At 35.0% G+C, this 27,102-nt stretch overlaps 1 protein-coding gene and 1 long non-coding RNA gene across 4 annotated transcripts in view; both read left to right on the top strand.

Moving 5' to 3' along the window:
* The window catches only part of LOC143228486 (uncharacterized), an 86,311-nt gene that overhangs the window by 30,458 nt on the left and 28,751 nt on the right, over positions 1-27,102 (top strand). The gene's annotated exons all lie outside the window — the stretch shown is intronic.
* Positions 6,640-18,334, top strand: LOC143230266 (uncharacterized). 3 transcript variants are annotated; one of them, XR_013016304.1, is made up of 2 exons: positions 6,640-7,535; positions 17,829-18,334. It is a non-coding gene; the product is annotated as an uncharacterized LOC143230266 (long non-coding RNA). The 3 variants fall into 3 exon arrangements; XR_013016305.1 differs by lacking the exon at positions 17,829-18,334 and adding an exon at positions 10,879-12,480; XR_013016306.1 differs by lacking the exon at positions 6,640-7,535 and adding an exon at positions 14,158-14,623.

Raw genomic sequence — 27,102 nt, 5'->3', positions numbered from 1 at the left:
AACTGGCAACAAATATTAACGTTTAAATAAAGTAGTGTGTTGAAATATTGTTTAAGTTAATATTGTTGGTGAAAGTAAATAAAAACTCAAACTAAGATTTCTTAACAGTGTTTAACAATGTTAATCACAACAACAATGTCTGTATAACTTGTGTTGGTATGGCTGTTATACAGTGCTAGACAAGATTAGCTGCGAGTCATTTGTTCCACGTCTCGTTCGTGCCAAAGTTAAAAATCAAGTTCTGCTTTGTGGGACAGTAAATGTGTTAGAAGAGTGACAAACTAATTCAACTGTTCGGTCTAATAGGAGTAGCCCAACAGTTGGCGGAAGGTGATGTTGATTTGTAGCCTTTTCTTCAAAATCATGGTCAGGTAACGGAGCTAGTACTCGTACAGGTCTTTCACAAAGTCGAACAACTTTTGAAAGTGACTGTGAACATATGAAATGTTTTGTAGTTAGGGTCTAAATTATGGAGAAACTCTTACTACCGTCACTAGTTTTTCGGATCCGAGAAATAACACAAAAGATTAGCTTGTGTTGACACTGAAGTGAATTTTAGGCTTTAAACAAATGATTTTTATATACACTTAGGCTACAATAAATCAGTTTGTTTTATGGCGGGAAAAAAAAAACCACGTTATTTCTCAATACACTAAATTCATTTCACCGTGCTTACTAGAATATCAAAACAAAAAATACCGAGTGAAAAGACGAAAAAGAAAAAAAAAGGCGTTTCCTACAGGTTTACTTTCTCACGACTCATCGTAACCCTACACCACAGTATTCACATGCATTAGTATAGGATGACATCTATTGCAAATCGCAGGTCATATTTCTCAAGCCATAAATAAAAGATGCATTTTCACATTCTTCCCACACCTGTAATAAACAGAACAATATCTCGAACTCCACTATTATTAATTTGTCTTATCCTTTCATCCAATAGCAGTTGATTGTCAATCTTTGGCATGTTAACAAATGGTGGAAATTACCACCCACTAAGTTTGATTGGCACATTGCTCTTGGAGCGTCGAAATATGAAAGGCAAACAAGATATAAATAAAGGGTTAAAAAACGAATAAGATAATAAATATAGGCAGTTGTACACTGTTATTTAAATATTTTTGTTTAATAATTTCCATGAATTTTAGTTTATTTATTCATCAATTGATTAATGTATTCATTTTTACTTTCATGTACGCCCTTCATAGATCCCGACTTACACTTTGGAAATTTCTCAGTTAGGCCGACACGGTGTTTCTTACTTTTATCATTCGAACTGAGTGCCCCTATCTAGAGTCTCGGTGTACGTTTTCCGACTTACAACGCTAAAATTTGGTGTTTGGTTCCCCGCAGTGGAAAGAGCGCAGATGACACTTAGTGTAATTCTGCAATTTGAAAACAGTAACAAACCCTGATGTGTAGTTTTAGAACTAAACGCTCGGAACATTAAAAATTGCATACTAGGCCCAAGAGAAAAAAAAAAACTAAGGTCATTATTTATTTTGTCAAAAATTATGTTTTATTTTTTACCTGTTCGTTCTAGACTTATTGTTGTTAATTAAAATGCGTGACTGAATTAGTAAATCTATTTTGCATCTGGAATATTTTATTTTGATATTCGTCACAGTTTTGTTTTGATTTTCTTTTATCTGTAGAAAATGGTTTGGTGATTAAAAGAAGTAGCTGTTGAGCCACATGTCACACATTTATATAGCTCCAAATAAAAGAGTCAAAATGATATCCTTCAACGCGTTGTATTGGATTTCTGGCCCGGCCTAGTTAGGTGGTTAAGGCACTCGACTCCGTAATCTGAGAGTCGCGGGTTCGTATTCCCGTCACACCAAATATGCTCGCCCTTTCAGCCGTGGGGGCGTTATAATGTGACAGTCAATCCCACTATTCGTTGGTAAAAGAGTAGCCCAAGGGTTGGCGGTGGGTGGTGATGACTAGCTGCCTTCCGTCTAGTCTTACACTGCTAAATTAGGGACGGCTAGCGCTGATAACCCTCGTTTAGTTTTTCGCGAAATTTAAACCAAACCAATCTTTTATGTTCTTTGGTAAACATAGTGCCAAGTCCATTCTGTGTAATGATAATAAATTAAATTATTTTTCAATAACATTTGCTGCAGGCTTCGTTCAGTTTGAAACAAGCTGTAGGCCTCGGTTCACAAACAACGTGTTAACAGAAATTCCGAGGCTTATGATAAGCTCAGGTCAGAGATACAACACTTGCATAATTTCCTTGTTGATCGATCGAGTAATTTACCAGAGACGATAAGTCTCTCTACTAACACCGATCAGAATTACCTAGTAACTCATTAACTGCTTATTTGTTCACTGCTTCACTTGATTCGTATTTATATCGTACTCGTCTTTTACTCTCATCAACATGTCATGTTCAATAGCAACACTTAAGTTAAAACATTCAAAATAAAACTAACCTAGTTTTACTATAACCAAAAGCAACGTGTTGCAAACAACGTGGTACAGGTTTGATTGTGTTTTTTGTGTAGATATTTCAAGCAAAATATTTATGATCAACGAAGGTGAAACGGACAGCAGCTATCGAGTTCAGAGTGACACTTGTAGAGAACAATTCGAGACAGGTAGATCACGTACTTCGAATTAGCACGAAAGTCGGATTTTAGGTACCAGTGCAAGCTGACACTAAGGGCGAAAGTCGGAAAGTTTTCGAAATGTCGTCAGGTCTACCAGAAGTACTGTTATCTCTCAGTTGTCTACATGTTTCACTCTGAACTAAGCAGTGCTATCTGTTTCGCGTTTGTTTATCACAAGTGTCGCATAGTTTTAAAACTCTTAATCAGGACATTATTAATATTCATATGTTGGTATTAATATTCATATGTTGTTATTAATATTCACATGTTGTTATTAATATTCACATGTTGTTATTAATATTCACATGTTGTTAATAATATTCACATGTTGTTAATAATATTCACATGTTATTAATATTCACGTGTTGTTATTAATATTCATATGTTGTAGATATGAAGTTGGCCGTGCAGTCCAGTAATGGTAGATATGAAGTTGACCGTGTAGTCAACTAATTGTAGATACAAGTTGGCCGTGTAGTCAGCTATTGGTATATATGAAGTTGCCGTGTAGTCAGCTATTGGTATATACGAAGTTGGCCGTGTAGTCAGCTATTGGTATATACGAAGTTGGCCGTGTAGTCAGCTAGTGGTAGATACGAAATTGGCCGTGTAGTTAGCTAGTGGTAGATACGAAATTGGCTGTGTAGTTAGCTAGTGGTAGATACGAAATTGGCCGTGTAGTTAGCTAGTGGTAGATGTGATGCTGACCGAGTACTCCAGTAATGGTGATATGAAGTTGGCCGTGCAGTCCAGTAATGGTAGATATGAAGCTGGCCTTGGAGTCAACTAATGGTAGATATGAAGTTGGCCTTGCAGTCAACTAATAGTAGATATGAAGTTGGCCTTGCAGTCAACTAATGGTAGATATGAAGTTGGTCATGTGGATTACGTAACGTAGTTAACTTATTATTTATTTCTTCCTAGAAGCGCTGTAGTGATATCCACCAGTAATACAAGTTACAGAGCACTAGGGTATATTGACAAGGTTTCTATTTAACGTATCTTGTCAGTAGTCTCTGGCTTTGAGAATTTCACAATCTTAAAACACAACAACAAAAAACATCTTAGTTATGTTACTACTTCTTTTTTTCTCTGCTAGTGTCAAACTTTATAAAAGTTGTATTTTTTAAAACTCCACTTTCTTAATGTAAAATTACACAGTACGTTTGCTCAGGCTTATATTCTTTGTATTTGACATAAGATGTATATTTAGATTTTTTTGCGATTTTGGTGATATATGGTTGAAATTTCATGTGAAAATAAATGTAATGTGTAAATATTTAGGTATCGATACTGTTAGTACATCTGTTTTTAGATTTAGCAGTGGTAACTCTTGAGCACTGTACAGTTAATACATTTTCATATTAATAATATTGCTATGTGAAAGTTTATGTCGCCGAAATTAACATTATAATTAACTGTACTTAAAGAGCTATGCCCGGCATGGCCAGGTGGGTTAAGGCGTTCGAATCCCCGTCGCACCAAACTTACTTGCCCTTTCAGCTGTGGGGGCGTTATAAAGTGGCGGTCAATCCCACTATTCGTTGGTAAAAGAGTAGCCCAAGGGTTGGCGGTGGGTGGTGATGACTAGCTGCCTTCCGTCTAGTCTTACACTGCTAAATTAGGGACGGCTAGCGCAGATAACCCTTGAATAGCTTTGCGCGAAAAAACAAAACTTAAATAACTCTACCTTTTGGAAGATTTTGAAAGTCATTCTGAAACTTAATCAGTAGTCAAGCGGTATTTGTTTTAGGCTTAATTTCACTGCTTGGCCAATGTATTTATAAACTCACATTATGTAGTTAGAACACATGATCACCTACAAAAGTTGTAATTTTTTTCAAAACTAGACACTAAACTCGAGCGCTTCCGAACCCAAAACTCGAGCGATTCCGAGTAGTTGATTCTTCTTCAAGAAAATTAAAAAAAAAGTCAACTATTCGAAAGCGCTCGAGTTTCGTGTCTCGTTTTGTAAATATTACAACTGTGTATTTATGTTCATTCACTTCTTGATATTTAAACTTCTCGTGGAATTTTTGACGAAACAAGCTCTTAACTTCAACAAACAAATAAAAAAAGAAGATAATTTTGACGCTTCATGAAGACTGCCACAAACAGGTAAGGATGGAGTTTCTGGAACCCTAGGGTTCAAAGTTTTACTTCAGCAATGTTATTAAAACACAACAACAATAAATCAAATCTGTGTTGCAGATTTGAATACCCTCTATGATAATAAAGTTATTGTTATTTTGGATGGAAGGGTTGAAAGTGATCTTCAAGATTTACATAAAAAATTGGCACAGACATACAACACAAAGGCAAATTGAAATTAATTAAACTCATGGTTAAGCCACTCTGGCCTGATTTTATAATGAAATTATTCAGTAAATATAACGTAAATAATTAAACAAACTCATAGTTAAGCCAGTGTCTGGACTGATTTTATTATGAAACTAATCAGTAAACATAACGTAAATAATTAAACAAACTCATAGTTAAGATAGTGTCTGGACTGATTTTATAATTAAACTAATCAGTTAATATAACGTAAATAATTAAACAAACTCATAATTAAGCCAGTGTCTGGACTGATTTTATAATGAAACTAATCAGTAAATATAACGCAAATAATTAAACAAATTCATAGTTAAGCCAGACAGGCCTGATCTTATAATGAAACCACTAAATACAAGTTTTGTGTTTGTGTTTTTTTTATAGCAAAGCCACATCGGGCTATCTGCTCAGCCCACCGAGGGGAATCGAACCCCTGATTTTAGCGTTGTAAATCCGGAGACATACTGCTGTACTAGCGGGGGGCAAAACATTACAGGGCTGTGTGTGTTTTTCTTTTAGCAAAGCCACAAAAGTTATCTGCTCACCCCACCGAGGGGAATCGAACCCCTGATTTTGCGTTGTAAATCCGGAGACATACCGCTGTACTAGCGGGGGGCCAGTACAGGGGAGATCACTAAATACAAATAATGTTGATATCATTTTATCAAATACGTTTGTTTTAAGTACAGATTTTATAATAAACGTGTGGGTGACAACCAACCACTAAACAACTTTGTCCGAACTGTGCCAGGCGTGGACTCTTGGTTGACGTACCTGAAGTCTCATTCTGAATTTTCACGGTTCGGTTTGTTTCTTTGTTTGTTTTGAATTTCGCGCAAAGCTACTCGAGGGCTATCTGTGCTCGCCGTTCCTAATTTAGCAGCGTAAGACTAGAGGGAAGCTAGTCATCACTACCCACCGCCAACTCTTGGGCTACTTTTTACCAACGAATAGTGAGATTGACTGTAACATTATAACGCTCCCCACAGCTGAAAGGGCGCTCTCTGGTGCTCTAGAAATTCTCTTTACAATTTGGATGGAGGATGCTTCATAAAAGTAAGTGCTAAATGTCACTGTTTGGTGAGACAACATCAGCCCGAGAACTGGCGGTGTGTGCTGTTGATTCTCGTTAGCTGAATTCTTTCTAGTTTCATGGATGTTATTTGCGCAAAGTGCAAAATCCTTTCTAAAGATCAATTCAACAAATAATCCTATCGTCGAAAGCGATTTGGTGGTAACGACAAATCATTAGTTCTGTGAACCTCGGTCATTGGTAACTTTTGTTTAGTGAGAGTTGTTGTTCTATATAGTGATGGCTTCAAGTTGTATGTTGATTCTACTGTTTGTGAATGATCTTTCGCTGATGTTTTTCCAAAACAGCCATGCTACGATCTTAATTAGAGATAACCCTGACGTCGTATATAGAAACAGCATTTTGGAATTAAGTAATATCTAGTATCGTGCAGGAAACGGGGCGTATCCCAGAAATGCAGGTGAGGTATTTCAATAATCTTAAAATAAAAAAGGAAGATATATTCGAAAGGTTCATTGAATCAAGATGAACAAAGAGTGTGATGTGATGCATGTCAGCAAATGACTTCAGCCACGTGATCAAGAGAGCCCCGCCATCCAGTGGAAAACATATTACCATTCTCTTTCGGATACGGATAACAAACGAGTTCGCGTTAAAATGATCCATTGTCATATCAAAAATTCTACTTGTATTTTTGTTATTAAGAAGTGGGAAGACAAGAATATTAATATGGTTTTCTAATATTTCTAATTATTATTTATCATTTTCTAAGAGATAGATCACCTACAGCTGAACAAACTTGGAAGACTTGAAAAGAAAGGGGTAATGAAGTCATATAACTGTAACTAACGAATAAGAGTTGTGTAAAGACGTAAAATTTTGTTTGCTCTTTACTGTTTATTTATTTCTTATTTTAGGCTTAGCTGTCAAAGATTGAGGATTTGCTATTTTATAGAAAAGTTTTCAGTAGGTTAAGCAGTTCAAAACGTTACACATGTTTATGAACTTTATTTGTTTGATAGAGAGCTTCTAATAACGTTAACTTTAACTCTTAAAGTAACAGAGGAAGAAATAATCATCAGAAGAGATTATAAATATCTTGTTTGTTCAATGGATAATAGATGGCGCTAAAACTACAAAATGGCTTAACGCGTGCGGCGGTCATCATAAAGCAAGGCTTCTGTTCTGAGGGAAGCGGAAATGGCTTGCTGGAAAGTTGTATTTGTTGATTGATTTAACCTTGTTATCCGTCATGGCTGGTTACGATGGTAACCGTTATAGTATGAACCTTAGCGTCCATTTGCGACGACGATCCAGCGATTCGAAAGCTTCTTTTACATGGGATTTGGGCGAGGAATTGACTCAGATCTGGAAGAGTTGAGGACGCCTAGCGAGCACGTCGACAATGTGCTCGAGGACTCTGGTCAACACTGTACCGCTTCGCCCTTTGTTGAAACGACGGCACGAAAACAAACATACAGCGCGCCACTATCATTACACCATTCTACCCTCCAAGACAGAGGTCCTCCACAGTCGTGCAGTACAAGGTAAGAAAAACCACTCTTCTGTTGTGAGTAGACGATAGAGATTACATTAGAAACATGTTTCATCTGTCCACTCACTCGTATGTATATACATTTGTACAGTTTTGTAAGTTTCCTTTCAACACGGTTCCATATCCACGTGGTTAGCCAGTAGTAATTAAATGTTCCTGGTATCTATTTCTTATAAGATTTTTCTTACTCTGAGATCTGCCTCGATCTCATAAATCATAAATCCCAGGAATCTGTAGAACAAAGAAAGTGCGAAGTATATTTATACCACTGCTGAGATTTCCTTTATTTATAATTTTAAATAATTTCGCCCATAAAATATGTGTATATTATGGATTCATACACAATTTATTTGCTACATTTAAACTTGGAATGGTCAGTTCCTTGAGTTATTGGATAGGCCACATTTCTTTTATACCAGTATAAACACACAATACTGAGATCAGGTTGTTAACATTTCTTTTATATCAGTATAACACATAATACTAAGATCAGGTTGTTAATATTTCTTTTATGTCAGTGTAACACGAAAGTTTTGTTAATATTTCTTTTATACAAGTGTAACACACAATAGTAAGATCGGGTTGTTAATATTTCTTTTATGCTAGTATAACACACAATACTAAGATCGGGTTGTTAATATTTCCTTTATACCATTATAACACACAATAGTAAGATCGGGTTGTTAATATTTCTTTTATGCTAGTATAACACACAATACTAAGATCGGGTTGTTAATATTTCTTTTATGCTAGTATAACACACAATACTAAGATCGGGTTGTTAATATTTCATTTATGCTAGTATAACACACAATAGTAAGATCGGGTTGTTAATATTTCTTTTATGCTAGTATAACACACAATAGTAAGATCGGGTTGTTAATATTTCTTTTATGCTAGTATAACACACAATAGTAAGATCAGGTTGTTAATATTTCTTTTATGCTAGTATAACACACAATAGTAAGATCGGGATCAATATTTACTTTATGTCAGTATAACACACAATAGTAAGATCGGGTTGTTATTATTTCCTTTATGCTAGTATAACACACAATAGTAAGATCAGGTTGTTAATATTTCCTTTATGCTATTATAACACACACTACTAAGATCAGGTTGTTAGTATTTCCTTTATACCACTATAACACAAAAGATTAAGTGCAATTCTGTGGAACATTTCAAGAAATTTACAATTAATGTGAACCTGTCGTTTTGGTTATAATATTATTATTATTTTTAAATCTTGACGTCACGTGTATGCTACAGGATAAGCCAGTAACGGAGTGGTTACTGTTGCAAGTTTCAAGTATTAGTAACTGCAGCAGACAACAGACGCCGACTGGTGGTTTTCAGTGAAAACTGCTTTGTTCTTTTTCTCAGTCTTTGAAGTGTGCTGTTGAAGGAGTGGAACATGCACTTGTGAGGAGAGACGTAGGATTGAAGGGTGTCTCGTAGTGTTATTTAAATGTATCAATCCCTGATAAAGATTGCTCAGTTGCACAATTGGTAATGTGCCAAAAAATTCATATTTGTATAAAAAAAGGCGTTAATATGAATATCAAAGGTTATTTAACAATTCATTCAAGTTGGTTTTAGAGAAGAGCTACACAAAATATTAGTGCTCTATCCACAGCGAGTATTTGAATCCCCAGGTTTTGGTGATGCGAATTTTACTAACCGTTAACCTAGCAGGGGAACTATTACATTTATAATTTAGTTTTTGGATTATCGTAAAATCATCTGATGTCAGATGCTTACACGATCCATATTATAAAGTTAATTTAATACTAAATTCAGATTATGGTATGTCTGTTTCAAGAAAGTTTAACATTTTTTTTCTGGCAGATTGTACATTTGCTATTGAAATATCTACGTCAGTGGATAAGAAATTTCAAAACATTGCAAACTCCCCTTATGTAGTTAGTTGAAGGTTGCACTTTAAATCTTTGTTTGTTTGAAGTTAAGCGCAAAGCTACACAATGGGCTATCTGTGCTTTGATCACAACAGCAGTTGAAATTCGGGTTTAGTACTATAATTCTTGAGTTTCACTGCTGTGTCACAAGGTGATTTTGTTTTTTGTCGTGTTGCAAGATAATCTAGAGAGGAAAAAAACAATTATAACTGGCAACAAATATTAACGTTTAAATAAAGTAGTGTGTTGAAATATTGTTTAAGTTAATATTGTTGGTGAAAGTAAATAAAAACTCAAACTAAGATTTCTTAACAGTGTTTAACAATGTTAATCACAACAACAATGTCTGTATAACTTGTGTTGGTATGGCTGTTATACAGTGCTAGACAAGATTAGCTGCGAGTCATTTGTTCCACGTCTCGTTCGTGCCAAAGTTAAAAATCAAGTTCTGCTTTGTGGGACAGTAAATGTGTTAGAAGAGTGACAAACTAATTCAACTGTTCGGTCTAATAGGAGTAGCCCAACAGTTGGCGGAAGGTGATGTTGATTTGTAGCCTTTTCTTCAAAATCATGGTCAGGTAACGGAGCTAGTACTCGTACAGGTCTTTCACAAAGTCGAACAACTTTTGAAAGTGACTGTGAACATATGAAATGTTTTGTAGTTAGGGTCTAAATTATGGAGAAACTCTTACTACCGTCACTAGTTTTCGGATCCGAGAAATAACACAAAAGATTAGCTTGTGTTGACACTGAAGTGAATTTTAGGCTTTAAACAAATGATTTTATATACACTTAGGCTACAATAAATCAGTTTGTTTTATGGCGGGAAAAAAAAAACCACGTTATTTCTCAATACACTAAATTCATTTCACCGTGCTTACTAGAATATCAAAACAAAAAATACCGAGTGAAAAGACGAAAAAGAAAAAAAAAGGCGTTTCCTACAGGTTTACTTTCTCACGACTCATCGTAACCCTACACCACAGTATTCACATGCATTAGTATAGGATGACATCTATTGCAAATCGCAGGTCATATTTCTCAAGCCATAAATAAAAGATGCATTTTCACATTCTTCCCACACCTGTAATAAACAGAACAATATCTCGAACTCCACTATTATTAATTTGTCTTATCCTTTCATCCAATAGCAGTTGATTGTCAATCTTTGGCATGTTAACAAATGGTGGAAATGTTACCACCCACTAAGTTTGATTGGCACATTGCTCTTGGAGCGTCGAAATGTGAAAGGCAAACAAGATATAAATAAAGGGTTAAAAAACGAATAAGATAATAAATATAGGCAGTTGTACACTGTTATTTAAATATTTTTGTTTAATAATTTCCATGAATTTTAGTTTATTTATTCATCAATTGATTAATGTATTCATTTTTTACTTTCATGTACGCCCTTCATAGATCCCGACTTACACTTTGGAAATTTCTCAGTTAGGCCGACACGGTGTTTCTTACTTTTATCATTCGAACTGAGTGCCCATATCTAGAGTCTCGGTGTACGTTTTCCGACTTACAACGCTAAAATTTGGTGTTTGGTTCCCCGCAGTGGAAAGAGCGCAGATGACACTTAGTGTAATTCTGCAATTTGAAAACAGTAACAAACCCTGATGTGTAGTTTTAGAACTAAACGCTCGGAACATTAAAAATTGCATACTAGGCCCAAGAGAAAAAAAAACTAAGGTCATTATTTATTTTGTCAAAAATTATGTTTTATTTTTTTACCTGTTCGTTCTAGACTTATTGTTGTTAATTAAAAATGCGTGACTGAATTAGTAAATCTATTTTGCATCTGGAATATTTTATTTTGATATTCGTCACAGTTTTGTTTTGATTTTTCTTTTATCTGTAGAAAATGGTTTGGTGATTAAAAGAAGTAGCTGTTGAGCCACATGTCACACATTTATATAGCTCCAAATAAAAGAGTCAAAATGATATCCTTCAACGCGTTGTATTGGATTTCTGGCCCGGCCTAGTTAGGTGGTTAAGGCACTCGACTCCGTAATCTGAGAGTCGCGGGTTCGTATTCCCGTCACACCAAATATGCTCGCCCTTTCAGCCGTGGGGGCGTTATAATGTGACAGTCAATCCCACTATTCGTTGGTAAAAGAGTAGCCCAAGGGTTGGCGGTGGGTGGTGATGACTAGCTGCCTTCCGTCTAGTCTTACACTGCTAAATTAGGGACGGCTAGCGCTGATAACCCGCGTTTAGCTTTTCGCGAAATTTAAACCAAACCAATCTTTTAGGTTCTTTGGTAAACATAGTACCAAGTCCATTCTGTGTAATGATAATGAATTAAATTATTTTTCAATAACATTTGCTGCAGGCTTCGTTCAGTTTGAAACAAGCTGTAGGCCTCGGTTCACAAACAACGTGTTAACAGAAATTCCGAGGCTTATGATAAGCTCAGGTCAGAGATACAACACTTGCATAATTTCCTTGTTAATCGATCGAGTAATTTAACAGAGACGATAAGTCTCTCTACTAACACCGATCAGAATTACCTAGTAACTCATTAACTGCTTATTTGTTCACTGCTTCACTTGAATCGTATTTATATCGTACTCGTCTTTTATTTCTCTCATCAACCTTCAATGTCATGTTCAATAGCAACACTTAAGTTAAAACATTCAAAATAAAACTAACCTAGTTTTACTATAACCAAAAGTAACGTGTTGCAAACAACGTGGTACAGGTTTGATTGTGTTTTTGTGTAGATATTTCAAGCAAAATATTTATGATCAACGAAGGTGAAACGGACAGCAGCTATCGAGTTCAGAGTGACACTTGTAGAGAACAATTCGAGACAGGTAGATCACGTACTTCGAATTAGCACGAAAGTCGGATTTTTAGGTACCAGTGCAAGCTGACGTGAGGGAAAAAGTCGGAAAGTTTTCGAAATGTCCTGTCTACCAGAACTACTGTTATCTCTCAGTTGTCTACATGTTTCACTCTGAACTAAGCAGTGCTATGTTTCGCGTTTGTTTATCACAAGTGTCGCATAGTTTTAAAACTCTTAATCAGGATATTATTAATATTCACATGTTGTTATTAATATTCATATGTTATTAATATTCACATGTTGTTATTAATATTCACATGTTGTTATTAATATTCACATGTTTTTATTAATATTCATAGGTTGTTATTAATATTCACTTGTTATTAATACTCACTTGTTATTAATACTCACATGCTGTTATTAATATTCATATGTTGTTAATAATATTCATATGTTGTTAATAATATTCAAATGTTGTTATTAATATTCAAATGTTGTTATTAATATTTACATGTTGTTATTAATATTCACATGTTGTTATTAATATTCACATGTTGTTAATAATATTCACATGTTGTTAATAATATTCACATGTTGTTATTGATATGCACATGTTATTAATATTCATATGTTGTAATTAATATTCATATGTTGTTATTAATATTCACATGTTATTAATATTCATATGTTGTTATTAATCTTCACATGTTGTTATTAATATTCACATGTTAATGATATTCAGATGTTGTTATTAATATTCAGATGTTGTTATTAATATTCACATGTTGTTATTAATTAATATCAATTATTAATATTGATATGTTATTAATATTCACTTGTTGTTATGCAACACTACAAAAAAAAGAGATGAATGAAAAAATATCGCCGTTTTTCAAGTTGGCGAAAAATTCGATGTGTTAGACCCTTATGTGGGTTATTTTGTCGGTGTATGTTATGTCCCAAATAAAGATAAAATTGCTTTGAGAATGATAACGACCATTGCGAATAAACATATATGAAGTGAAATGACCGAACCTTTGATACCAGGAATGATATTAGCAAAGCTACCAGAAATATTAAAGCGAACGTCTGAAGATGTGTAACAACGTTCTTGAAAGAATTCCCTGTTAGGAACTGTTTCCATCAACTGTTGTTAGTATATAAAGTACGTTTATCGCATGGAAACAATAAGTAGCTACATGTATAAGTAAGAGTAGAAGACTAACCAAATCAACGAATAGTGGGATTGACCGTAACGTTATAACGCTCCCACGGCTAAAAGAGCCAGTATGTTTGGTGTGACGGGAATTCGAACCTGCGACCCTCGGATTACGAGTCAAGTGCTTTAACCACCTGGCCATATCGGGCCAAACGGAATTCTATCCCCAGAGGAAAGAAAAATTGCATTTTAATGTATGTATGCAGATAATGATGACCCTCGAACTAACTTAACTTTAGATGCTGAAAACGAACGAGGAAGGAACCCAAAATTAATAGAAATAACATTTTGAAATTATGGTCGAACCTCACACGTTGTTATGACGAACTCCCCTTTCTTCAAAAAGTGAGTAAACCCCACAACAAACTGTTTCGTCCAGGGATTTTAAAGACATCAATACAACCATAAAGGTGGTATTCTTAACACTGATGAATATCGAACAACAACTGTGTAGTTTAGTTAAACTGAATTACACTGTTGTTAACCTGAAGATAACCTAAGAAGGTTGTTCTCTATTTTATTTTAATAAAAGTTTTTATACCCATACCTCGCCCAGCATGGCCAAGCGTGTTAAGGCATGCGACTCGTAATCTGAGGATCGCGGGTTCGCATCCCAAACATGCTCGCCCTTTCAGCCTTGGGGGCGTTATAATGTGCGGTCAATCCCACTAATCGTTAGTAAAAGAGTAGCCCAAGAGTTGGCGGTGGGTGGTGATGACTAGCTGCCTTCCCTCTAGTCTTACACTGCTAAATTAGGGACGACTAGCACAGATAGCCCTCGTATAGCTTTGTGTGAAATTCAAAAACAAACAAACAAACAAAATAATACCCATACGTCTTGAGATACAAAGTAACGATTAATTAGTTGCTGCACTACAGAAGAGGGGGTTACAGGTGTAAAGTTTTATGTTGACAATGGTGACTAGGGTAAATCCTGAAGGTCACCGAGGTCTGTGTTACTGACTCAGTAAAACCAATCGTTTCCTCAGATGTAAACAACTACATCTTCTGATACTGTGATAACTTACTTGTGATGACATAAAAAAGTGGATGTCACGAAGTGTTTTGGGCCAGGTTTATAAGTTTGTTAATTATTCCTAGAGGGTTTAGTACAGGAGATCGAACTTAATATCATTAAGAAAGAGAAGGTAAGTTACGTGATTAAAATCATCGTTTTTTATGTGTATGAGTAGACATGTACTTGTTAAAACATATTTAATTATATCGTATACCATCTTGAAATTTTCAAGCACTTTATGAATGCGTGTGGATTCCGATTAAATACTTCGGTTGTCACGTTGTATTGTTGGCATAAAACGTTCTAGACAAACAATAAGTGGTTTTAATTATTCTCGTAATACATGTATTTTATTTTGTATGAACCGTATATCTGCGGACTTATAACGCTAGAAACCAGGTTTCGATACCCGTGGTGGGCAGAGCAAAAATAGTTCATTGTATAACTTTGTGCTTAACCGAGAACAACCAACAAACCGTATCATCAAGCAAGCTATGTAGGGATAGCTCGGATTGTTCAATAAAATGGTAATTTGAATATCTTATCATCAGGACTTTACTGTACAGTGTTTCCTTATATAACTGAGTCACAAGTTGAATGTCTGTAAATATCATAACAAAATGTTTCAATGTCTTGTTCTTCTTTCTTCTGTTATTTTTTATTATGTGATAACTCATAAACCTAAACAATAGTTTCAAACAATTTCACTGAGGTCACGTGGTGTCAAACAGAATATCTGCTTTTATAATAATTATTAGTAGTAAAAAGTCGTTATTCTAGTATCATCTGATGCTCCTATAAAACTTTAGTACAGGGTGAAACAAAATTACCACCCAATAATAAAGAATGGTTTAGTTTGTTTTGAATTTCGCGAAAATCAACTCAAGGGCTATCTGTGCTAGCCGTCCCTAATATAGCAGTGTAAGACAAGAGGGAAGGCAACTAGTCATCACTACCCATCATCACCGTACACATTATAACGCTCTCACGACTGAAAGGGCGAGTATGTTTGGTGCGACTGCGATTTGAACCTGCGACCTTCAGATTACGAGTCGAACGCCTTAACCCACCTGGCCATGTCGGGTCAAAGAATAAACAATAAATATTACAGTTGAAACCCCTTTGTACTTAGAACTTGGTTGTATGTACAACCTTCTTTATGTCTATTGAAATACTGTGTTTAAAACAAGTACAGAAAAAAAACATTTCGAAGAAGGCAATAAATGTTGGGGTGACTAATAACAATCTTTCAAAACCAATGTAAACAAGGTAGTATGAATGGCATCACCCGAACACAGTGTCATCCCTACAATCTTGTTTGTATTGTTTTTGAAGCACTGATATCAACCATCCCTAAATGTGTGTTCTTTTTTGAAAAGTTTCGTTCTTTATTTTTACCAACCATGTTGATAGGAAAACACGCAGGTTAAAAATCAATTTAAAATAAAAATACAAAACCATATAACCCGAACCCTGTCGAAAGGCAACACATTTAGTGTTCTGAAATAGTGGTTATAGTAATAAGAAATTAGGGTTACACATTCTGTTAACTGATACCTGTCTCTGATAGACTTGTACCTTTAGCTGCTTTTAGTTTAGCTCAAGATAATTAATAGATGTTGATGGAAAGGCTAGGATTAGATTTGGAGGACGTTATAATCACGTTGACGGTTTAGTTACTTGAACAAAGGAATATTTTATTAAATTAGTTAAAACTGGTGCTGTTGGATCACTTAATATTCTTAGATAATGCCTTGAGAAGTTTTGGGATAGAAACAGATGTGTTACACTTTAGGGAGGGTCACACTTGGTTAGATGTGAGTATTTAACATTTAGCAGGACATAAAATTTAAATGAAAGATCGTTGGGGTAGGTTTGTTTTGAATTTCACGCGAAGTTACATGAGGGCTATCTGCACTAGCTGTCCCTAATTTATGAGCAATAGCCTAGAGGGAAGATTGTTAGTCAATACCACTCTGAGCTAAAACGAATAACGGGATTGATCGTTATTTTATAACGTCCCAACGACAGTGATATAATAGTAATTACCGAAACTTGGTTAGATTTCGAGAACACTGATAACAATAATTATTTTGAAAATTTCAGGTTATAAACTATTTATCAATGATTGATGTTTTATAACAGAAATGTGTGGACCCTTACATGAAGGATGAAATACAATCTGTTGAGACTGAAGAGAGACACCATGGTAGTCAATGGTTACTTACTATAAGAGGTTTTAAAGTTGAAAACATTAAGATTGCATGTAATCAAATAGCTTGTAGATAAGACTCCTGATATTTTTCAGTACCATACAGTAAGAGAGTCAACTAGGATTGACAACATTATTGATGTACTTTTAACTACTAATGAAGATGTGGATAGGACAAACTGAAGTGGTAGAAGGTTGGCTATTGAATAATTAGTTTCAGTGTTTTGCTACGTTATGTTGATATAAGAATGAAACAAAATATTAGGTCTTAATTTTCAAAAGACAATTTTATGGACGAGGTTTATTGTTAGTAAATCGTGATAATGAGCTAAAAAAGAAAGAAAACGAAAAAGGGAACGCCAATCTTAATTGGATTAATAACAATACAAATGAGTAAATCAGCGATAAAAACATAAATTTAAAGAGTGTAAATGACTAGATATACAGAAGTACAGACAAAAATAGATAAATGGACAACCCCAAATGGATTATGAAGGGTTGATAAAGTTAAATATAACAGCAATAATCTGTGTTTTTTATGCTAAAGATAATTAATATGTTGAAACGGTGGGTTGGATTCTTAAAGGTGTTAATGGAAAAGAGTTTATTGAATTTCCTTCTCCTCCTTTGTTTAGAACAGAAGATAGTTTTAATATTTCTTATATTGGTGATATTAGAATTGATCATGTAGGTATTTATCACTTGCTGGTAAGTAGAAAGATTAGAAATATATAAAGCACCAGAATAAAACAAGACCTTCCCCAAGGTTTTAAAGGAGGTCAGTAGACAGTGGTCAGGTGCCTGAGGATTGGAGAGTTGCTAATGTTAGGCCTATTTTTATAAGAAGTTAATAGACAATGGTCAGATGCCTGAGGTTTGGACAGTTGCTAACGTTAGTCTTGATTTTAGAGGAGGTGATAAGAGTTGTCCCGTACATTATATGCCAATTAGACATATTTCTATAGTTAAAACAATCTAGAAAGTCTAATTAAAGAATTTTGGCAAAATATTCTAGTGAAATATTATATCATAAATAAAAGAGAACATAGACTTATCAAATGGAAATTTTGTCTGACTCATGTGATTTGTTTTATATATATGTTACTTATTACTTGGACGACAGAAAGAAAATGGATTTGGTGAACTTAGGCTGTGAAAACGCTTTTAATGAGGTTTCAACAAACACATCAGTGGAGGTTGGAGGTTAGATTCCATGACTTTCTTGCTGATTTCTCTTCGAGAAATCGAATAGGGCCCTAGAGGTAATGAGTGGTTCAGCAGAAAACGTTTTATGGAAGTAAATCGAATTTTATTCCTTTTGACTGAGTTGATAGAAAGACAGAGACTGAATGCAATGTAAAACACAATGTAAACAATCTACACTCAGTAAAAAACACGATAAAAAAATTGATCATCTAGACAAAAGACAGGACCTTTACTGAAGTTTGATAAATATGTAGACCTTTTTATATCTGTGAAAATAAAGATCTGTTTCAGACTGAGAAAACATGCCATTATACACACAGTTGTACAGCGCTATTCTTAAAATGCGTGCGTTATTTACCAACTTGTTGGTCATTCTAGCAAAAAAGCAAGGGAGAATATAACCTTGAGGTTTGATTTAACTCATGAAAGGGGAAAAATTGCTGTTTCATATTATTTAGTGTATTCTACATTGCAAAAATATTTCTCACAAAAGTCGCACATAATACCATAGGAATAACTCAGAACAATAGATAACTAGATCGAAAGGAATTTAGCCACATTCTTGAGCAATATTCTTTTTACGTACACATATATACACAAACATTTTGAAAACTTGTAGGCAAATTTTAGACTTCACATTACTGAAGAAAGAAAGAAAACACTTAGTAGGTTTACATGGTACAACTACCGTGTTTCTCCGAAAATAAGACAGGGCTTATATTAATTTTCACCCAAAATATGACACTAGGGCTTATTTTCGGGGATGTCTTATTTTGATATATTAAAAAAATGAAGTTACAAAGTAAAACTATTAAACTAACCATTTAAAATAAACTATTATTAAACTATTAAACTAACTGATTAATACTTAAACAAACAAATTAACTAACTATTAAACTAATTAATAAATTAATTTTTTTTATTTCTTTCCTCTTCCTGCCACTCTTAACTAGGGCTTATTTTAAGGGTAGGGCTTATATTAAAACTATACCCAAAAATCACATTAGGTCTTATTTTATGGGTAGGTCTTATTATCGGAGAAACACGGTATATGGTGGTTGGATAGGAGGAAGTAAAAAGTTGTTACTAGTGGAAACCAGTCAAACTGGGCACCTGGCACTAAAGGGAATGTCTCAGGAGTCAGTGAGACATTTAGTTTAATCATATTTAAAATGTCAGAATCAGTAAACTGATGACATTAATATCTTAGATGCTTCTGGTTATGTTGAAGATGTTTTAAAGGATTTGAATCAACTGGTAAGTTGAATAAATACATAGCAAATTATCTTTAATTATTCAAGTACAAGGCAATTGATTTGGAGTATCCTAACTTGGATTACGTAGTTGTATATTTTTGAACTCATTCAACAACATATTTGAAGAAAAGAATCTCGGCATAATAGTGTTAATTCCTCAAGTCACGAAAACAGTAAAGTACTAGTAAAGCTAATATAATTTCAAGTTGTTCTTACTGACGTAAGGGTTAAGTACCTCCATATAAATTCCTAGTTAGGCCTAACTTTGAATACAACTTTGGTCTTTTTGTTTGGGAAAAGATATCGTCTTTTAAAAAAGGTTTAGCGGATGGTTATTAGGTTAATTTTTGGGATAGAAGGGTCATATATAAAGAATAAAATAAACTCATTTACCCTTTATTAAGAGGTAAACCTACAAGGCTATCTGCGTGACACACAAGATTAAAGACACCGATTTCTTTCTGCTGAAGACAGTAGGACGAATTGGCTCAAGGCTACTTACTCTTCACCTACGACAGTTTTATTTATCTAATGGAGTTGTCATCTCATTGAATGTCTTCTGAAGGGCATGACTCGGGAAAATCTCTGAGGCGCTTCTCGAGCAAATGCAATCTTCAACATGATGATGGTATTAAATTTCTTGGTATGAGAGTGAGCACTTCTGTAACACCCTGAAACCAGAAGGTACGACAACCAGAAAAAGATATCACCTACTCTTCTTATTTCCAGCCTATGCAACAATTCGGATATGAATAGTCCTGTTTGTAAAAATAATTTAATGACTATTGATGTAAATGGAGGACTAAAAACAGTGCAGTTTAGCGTTGAGAGGTGAGTTAACAATGTAATGTGAAACGTATTGGAGTTACTTTAACAATGTAACGTAGAACTTAGTGGAGTTAATAATGTAATGTGGAACTTACTGGAGTTAAGTATGTAATGTGGAACTTACTCGAGGTACTTTAACTATGTAATGTGAAACTTACTGGAGTGAACTATGTAATGTGGAACTTACTGGAGCTACTTTATCAATGTAATGTAGAACTCACTGGAGTTACTTTTACTGTGTAATGTGGAACTTACTGGAGTTACTCTAACAATGTAACGTAGAACTTACTGGAGTTAACAATGTAATGTGGAACTTACTAGAGTTACTTTAACTATGTAATGTGGAACTTACTGGAGCTACTTTAACAATGTAATGTAGAACTTACTGGAGTTAAAATGTAATGTAGAACTTACTGGAGTTACTTTAACTATGCAATGTAGAACTGGAGTTAACAATGTAATATAGAACTTACTGGAGAAAACAAAGTAATTTGAAACTTACTGGAGTTACTTTAACAATGTAACGTAGAACTTACTGGAATTAACAATGTAATGTGGAACTTACTAAAGTTACTTTAATAATGTAATGTGGAACTTACTGGAGTTACTTTAACGATGTAATGCAGAACTTACTGGAGTTACTTTAACTATGTAATGCAGAACTTACTGGAGTTACTTTAACTATGTAATGCAGAACTTACTGGAGTTACTTTAACTATGTGATGTGGAACTTACTGGAGTTACTTTAACTATGTGATGTGGAACTTGCTGGAGTTAACAATGTTATGTGGAACATACTGGAGTGAACTATGTAATGTGTAACTTACTGGAGTTACTTTAACTACGTGATGTGGAACTTACTGGAGTTACTTTAACTATGTAATGCAAAACTTACTGGAGTTAACAATGTAATGTGAACATACTGGAGTTATCAATATAATGTGGAACTTACTGGAATTAGTAATTAACTATGTAATGTGAAACTTATTGGATTCAGTTTTAGAAACTGGTGTAATCACACATATTTACTAGCTTATCAACAGTGTCCCCGTTACCAACTGGTGTAATCACACATATTTACTAGCTTATCAACAGTGTTCCCGTTAGAAACTGGTGTAATCACACACATTTACTAGCTTATCAACAGTGTCCCCGTTAGAAACTGGTGTAATCACACACATTTACTAGCTTATCAACAGTGTTCCCGTTAGAAGCTGGTGTAATCACACACATTTACTAGCTTATCAACAGTGTTCCCGTTAGAAACTGGTGTAATCACACATATTTACTAGCTTATCAACAGTGTTCCCGTTAGAAGCTGGTGTAATCACACACATTTACTAGCTTATCAACAGTGTTCCCGTTAGAAACTGGTGTAATCACACACATTTACTAGCTTATCAACAGTGTCCCCGTTAGAAACTGGTGTAATCACACACATTTACTAGCTTATCAACAGTGTCCCCGTTACCAACTGGTGTAATCACACATATTTACTAGCTTATCAACAGTGTCCCCGTTAGAAACTGGCGTAATCACACACATTTACTAGCTTATCAACAGTGTCCCCGTTAGAAACTGGTGTAATCACACACATTTACTAGCTTATCAACAGTGTCCCCGTTACCAACTGGTGTAATCACACATATTTACTAGCTTATCAACAGTGTCCCCGTTAGAAACTGGTGTAATCACACACATTTACTAGTTTATCAACAGTGTCCCCGTTACCAACTGGTGTAATCACACATATTTACTAGTTTATCAACAGTGTCCCCGTTAGAAACTGGTGTAATCACACACATTTACTAGCTTATCAACAGTGTCCCCGTTAGAAACTGGTGTAATCACACACATTTACTAGTTTATCAAGAGTGTTCCTATATTGGAGACTCTCTGGTAGGTTAAGTTTTATTCATCTTCGTTCACTATCTTGACCTGTGTTCAGGTTTGATGAATTATGTAATGTAGTAACGATGGTTAACTGTGTAGTATTTTATGTAATGTAATAACGATGGTTAACTTTGTAGTATTAAGGTTTACTGTCTGTTTTCAGGGTCTAGTAGACGTTACTGTTTCAACCGTTTCCATAACTGAAATATAAATGTAATACTGAATGTTTCAGTCAGAGACGAACCGTTGGCTATAAATTTTACAGTTGTTTGACTGTTTTTTTTTTTCGTTGAATAAAGTACTCGTAAGGGTGTGCATTTCTGGGTCAAGTTCCTCTCTTAATATTTCCACCCCTTTAAGCCTGACATTTCTGAATTTGCTAAGAAGAGATGAGTCTGCCAAATGTGATTGAACTACGTGCATAACACGCACTGTCACTAATATTAAATGTACAGATATATAATTTATCTGACTTTTAAATCATTCAGAACGCTGTTTGTAACTGCTAGCACATTTCGTGTTATATTATAGCTTTTCATTTACTGAATGTAGTTTTTGATATCATAGAATTAACATATAATATTTTTATATTAATGAGCTGACGTCAAGGAACTTCAGGATCTATCATAATTATGTTATGTTTAAAAACCCGACCTAAACACTCACATTTTCAACCGGTCTAAACATGTAAAATTCTTTAAAAACTAGAACGATGTATCTCCATATTTAAAATGATCGGGCGTGGTCTTGCGTGATAGCATGTACAAAAAGGCTTCGCTCTTTGCAGCCGTGGGTGCGTTATAAAAGTTACAGCGAAATCCCTCTATTCGATTAGAGAATCCCAACAGTTGGCGGTTGGTACCGTTAACTATATGCCTTATTTCTAGTTTATTAGTTTAAAATTGGAGATAACTAAGGCACGTAGTAAATATATTAAAAACACAGTGTGTTTAATTGTTTGTTGTTTATCAAGCACAAAGCTGCAAAATGAACTGTTCTAGTTTTACCTGTGCGGTAATTGAAACTTGACTTTTAATGTAATAGGCCATCGAAGTAGCTACTGAGCCACGACAGAGCAACCTGTCTTATATCCTTTTATATTTCAAACGTGGTCTACACAAAGGTATCATATTATTTGTATAATTATACAAGAAGTAACCTAGATGTTCTCTCCGCTTGATTTCTTTGGTATGGTTTGAATTCGCGCAAAGCTACGCGAGGGCTATCTGTTCTAGCCGTCACTAATTTAGCAGTGTAAGACTAGAGGGAAAGCAACTAGACATCACCACCCACTGCCAACTCTTGGGCTACTATTTTACCAATGAATAGTGGGATTGTCCGTCACTATATAACGCCCCCACGGCTGAAAGGGCAAGTATGTTTGGTACGATGGGAATTCGAACCTGCGACTCTCGGATTACGATTCTAGTGCCTTAACCGCCTGGCCATGCTGGGCCCCGCTTGATTTGTTAACATCGTTTGAAGTTAAGCGAAGCCACACAATGACCTATCTGTGCTCTGCCCACCACGAATACTGAAACCCGATGTCTTGCGCTATGAGTTCGCTGTGCCGTTAGGGGCTTGATTTATTAAATTAAGTTTATACTGTCTCCTTACATTAGCATGCACGACGCAGTTTTTCGCAAAATGTTCGAAGTGTTAATCGCATCATTGAGCATGCGCGGTATGACAAGGTTTCGTTTCGGCATTGAAAACTATTGAGAAAATTGATTTCTTCAAATGACCACAGCTACGTTCTGACGCAGGTTAATTCCGACGAATCTTTGTTTGTTAAAAAACATGGCGATTCTGACCTAATGTCTGCTACGACTTTTTACATTACTTTCTAAAATTGTATTGGAAGAAAAAAAATCACAGCGAACGTGTCGTGACTTCTTACACCACAATATTTAGAAGCGTTCACACAGTGTTACAAATCGTTGTTAAATAAAACGTCTAAGCCACACAAGAGCAAAGAAAAAAGAAGAAAAACCACTGAAACACATACACATCAGTATATATATACTTAAATTACTCTAACCTTTTGTTTCACGTGTAGCTTATGGCTTCTCCTTTATTTTTTGTTTTGTTTTGGGCCCGGCATGGCCAGGTGGTTAAGGTACTCGACTCGTAATCCGAGGGTCGCGGGTTCGAATCCCCGTCGCACCAAACATGCCTGTCCTTTCAGCTGTGGGGGCGTTATAATGCGACGGACAATCCCACTATCCGTTGGTAAAAGAGTAGCCCAAGAGTTGGCGGTGGGTGGTGATGACTAGCTGCCTTCCCTCTACTCTTACACTACTAAATTAGGGACGGCTAGCGCAAATAGCCCTCGAGTAGCTTTGCGCGAAATTCAAGACAATAAAACAATGTTTTTGTTTGTTTAATACACGTGCAGGTTACAATAAATATGAATCATAGAATTATTTCAATTGATTCCTCAAGTGAACAATCTTATTTGTAGGTAATGTTTTTTCTGTTTAGAATTAAGCACAAAGCTACACAATGGGCTTTCTGTGCTCTCTTTACCCACCAGGGATATTGAAACCTGGTTTTTAACGATGTGAGTCTGCAGACATGCCGCTGTGCAACTGGGGGATTGCAGGTAATGTAAACGTTTAAAAATTACTAAAATATATTTTGCAATATGGATCTATTTAAGTCAAAAATTAATTTCTTTTTCCACTGTAATTTTATAATGTGTGAAATTTATAGCCAAAGATGCACTTCGTCATGTGATCAGGTGTTAGGCCTAAGGATTTCATTTTACAACATTTGGTATGTGTATTATCCTGATAAGAATTGTTTACCCATCACAGATAAGAATGAATAATTATACCTAAGGTTTATATTATACAAGTTATTTGGAAAGTGGAAACATTAATGATTATATTAGTGACATTAAAAAATAAACTGTGCGCGTAAGTATAATATATTTACTTTATCATAATTTAGCTGTAAGATATAATGTCACCCAGCTCGAAGTACCTAAACTACCACATCGATATGCGCATAAAGATAAAATAAAAAGTCTATAAATCTAATTCACCAATGCCATTAACGTCTAATAAAAACATTATCAAGCCGAAACTAGAGCCCTACACTGCGCCATCTTTTGTTAACTTACAACAGCAATACGTTTTATTTGTTCACCCCCCCGCTATAAAAAACACACAAATAATTGATTTTCAAGTCACTCATGATGTGTTCCTTCCACACCAAACTTATTAAACTTATCTGTTAAATTTATAAGATCTGTGGTATCGAATGTTTTAGCAAAATCTAACAACAATGACCAGCGAATTTACTAATTTTCGTACTAATTTCTTGATGACGAGAAACCCACTTGAAACAAAAAATGTATCTAGAACAGCTGGTATGGGTATAAACACTTTTACTGATAAGCAGAGAACAACGATTCGACCTTCCTAGGTCATCTCCAGTTTTCTTTAGCAATCAATGAAAATTAATATACTGCAGAGGTTGCATTATTTTAGTTTGAATACATCTGACAAAATCATTGTTAAAATACTTTCTACAGCTGGAGTATCTAATTATAACTTGTTAAGGTATGGATGTTCTTCGGACATGTTACTTATACCTTGTTCAGGTATTGTGGTTTTTAGATACATTACTTACATCTTGTTCAGCTATTGTTGTCCTTCGAACATGTTACTTATACTTTGTTGAGATACTGTTATTCTGTAAGCACGTTACTTATACCTTGTTGAGGTACTGTTGTTCTTCGGACACGTTACTTACACGTTGTTGAGATATTGTTGTTCTGTAAACACGTTATTTATACGTTATTCAGGTATTGCTGCTCTTTAGGCATGGTACTTATACCTTGTTCAGGTATTGTTGTTCTTCGAATAAGGAACGGCAACATATAGTTCCATACATATAAAAAATACAAAACCCTGTTTTAATATGCCATCTGGTGGGACAGAGGTAAATTATCGGTTTCTAAAATCAGGAATTCCATTGATATTGATGGATACAGTCCGATGTGGTTTACCTGTAAGAAAAAAGCATATTGTACATCAATGTTAAAGTCATCGAGAAATATTGTATACTTTAATAATTTCTTTCTGTGCTACCGACTTTTGAATTTACTTAAGAATATGTTGACATTCAAACTATATGACTTATAACCTGCTGTAATTTGCACATGTGTAAGACAGTATTGTTATGTAAAGTGAATAACTTGTATTGTAATGGTCTATAACCTGTTACAATGTGCAGATGTATAAGTTAATATTGTTATATAAAGTGGATAGATAGCTTCTGTTGGAATGGTCTATAGTCTGCTACGATGTGCACATGTGTAACGGTAGGTGGGAAGGCTTGGCGTCTTATGGAGCAATGGCCCGGCATGGCCTAGCGCGTAAGGCGTGCGACTCGTAATCCGAGGGTCGCGGGTTCGCGCCCGCGTCGCGCTAAACATGCTCGCCCTCCCAGCCGTGGGGGTGTATAATGTGACGGTCAATCCCACTATTCGTTGGTAAAAGAGTAGCCCAAGAGTTGGCGGTGGGTGGTGATGACTAGCTGCCTTCCCTCTAGTCTTACACTGCTAAATTAGGGACGGCTAGCACAGATAGCCCTCGAGTAGCTTTGTGCGAAATTCCAAAAAACAAACAACAACAAACTTATGGAGCAAAGCAACTAGGCTATTTGCGGCCACTTGTTTAAGACCTATTGTTATATAAGTGAATAACGTCCGTTGTAATGGTCTATAACCTGCTATAGTGTGCACATGTGTAAGACAATATTGTTATATAAAGTGAATGAATAATTTTTGTTTTGATGGTTTCTAATCTGCTACAACGTATATACTTATAAGACAAGAGAATTGTTTTAAAATGTCAATTTAAAAAGGGAATTAGAGTTCGTCAAAAGTACAGCGAGATGAAGCTTAGATATTCAAGTCTACAGCTAGATGAATCAGAATGTGAAGCTTAGATATTCAAGTCTACAACAAAGTCGGCTGGAAACAGTGTCTACATTATTTTTTCATGCAAGAAGTTATTGTTTTGACACCACTAAAATTGATAAGTACTATAGACATGGAGCTAATGTCAATAATTTGTCTTGTTTCTTTACTTTCTTATTATTTCGCTTTTAAATTAAGAGTTTTAATTATCTCTTTTCGCTTTTTTAAGTTCTTATGTCCACTTGTGGATAATAAATTTTAAGTTATATATGTGAATATGC

This window comes from Tachypleus tridentatus, chromosome 10 (genome assembly GCF_004210375.1).
Source record: "Tachypleus tridentatus isolate NWPU-2018 chromosome 10, ASM421037v1, whole genome shotgun sequence".
NCBI classification, from domain to species: Eukaryota; Metazoa; Arthropoda; class Merostomata; order Xiphosura; family Limulidae; genus Tachypleus; species Tachypleus tridentatus.
Note: the sequence above shows the minus strand (reverse complement) of the source record. Positions and strands in the feature narration are given on the sequence as shown.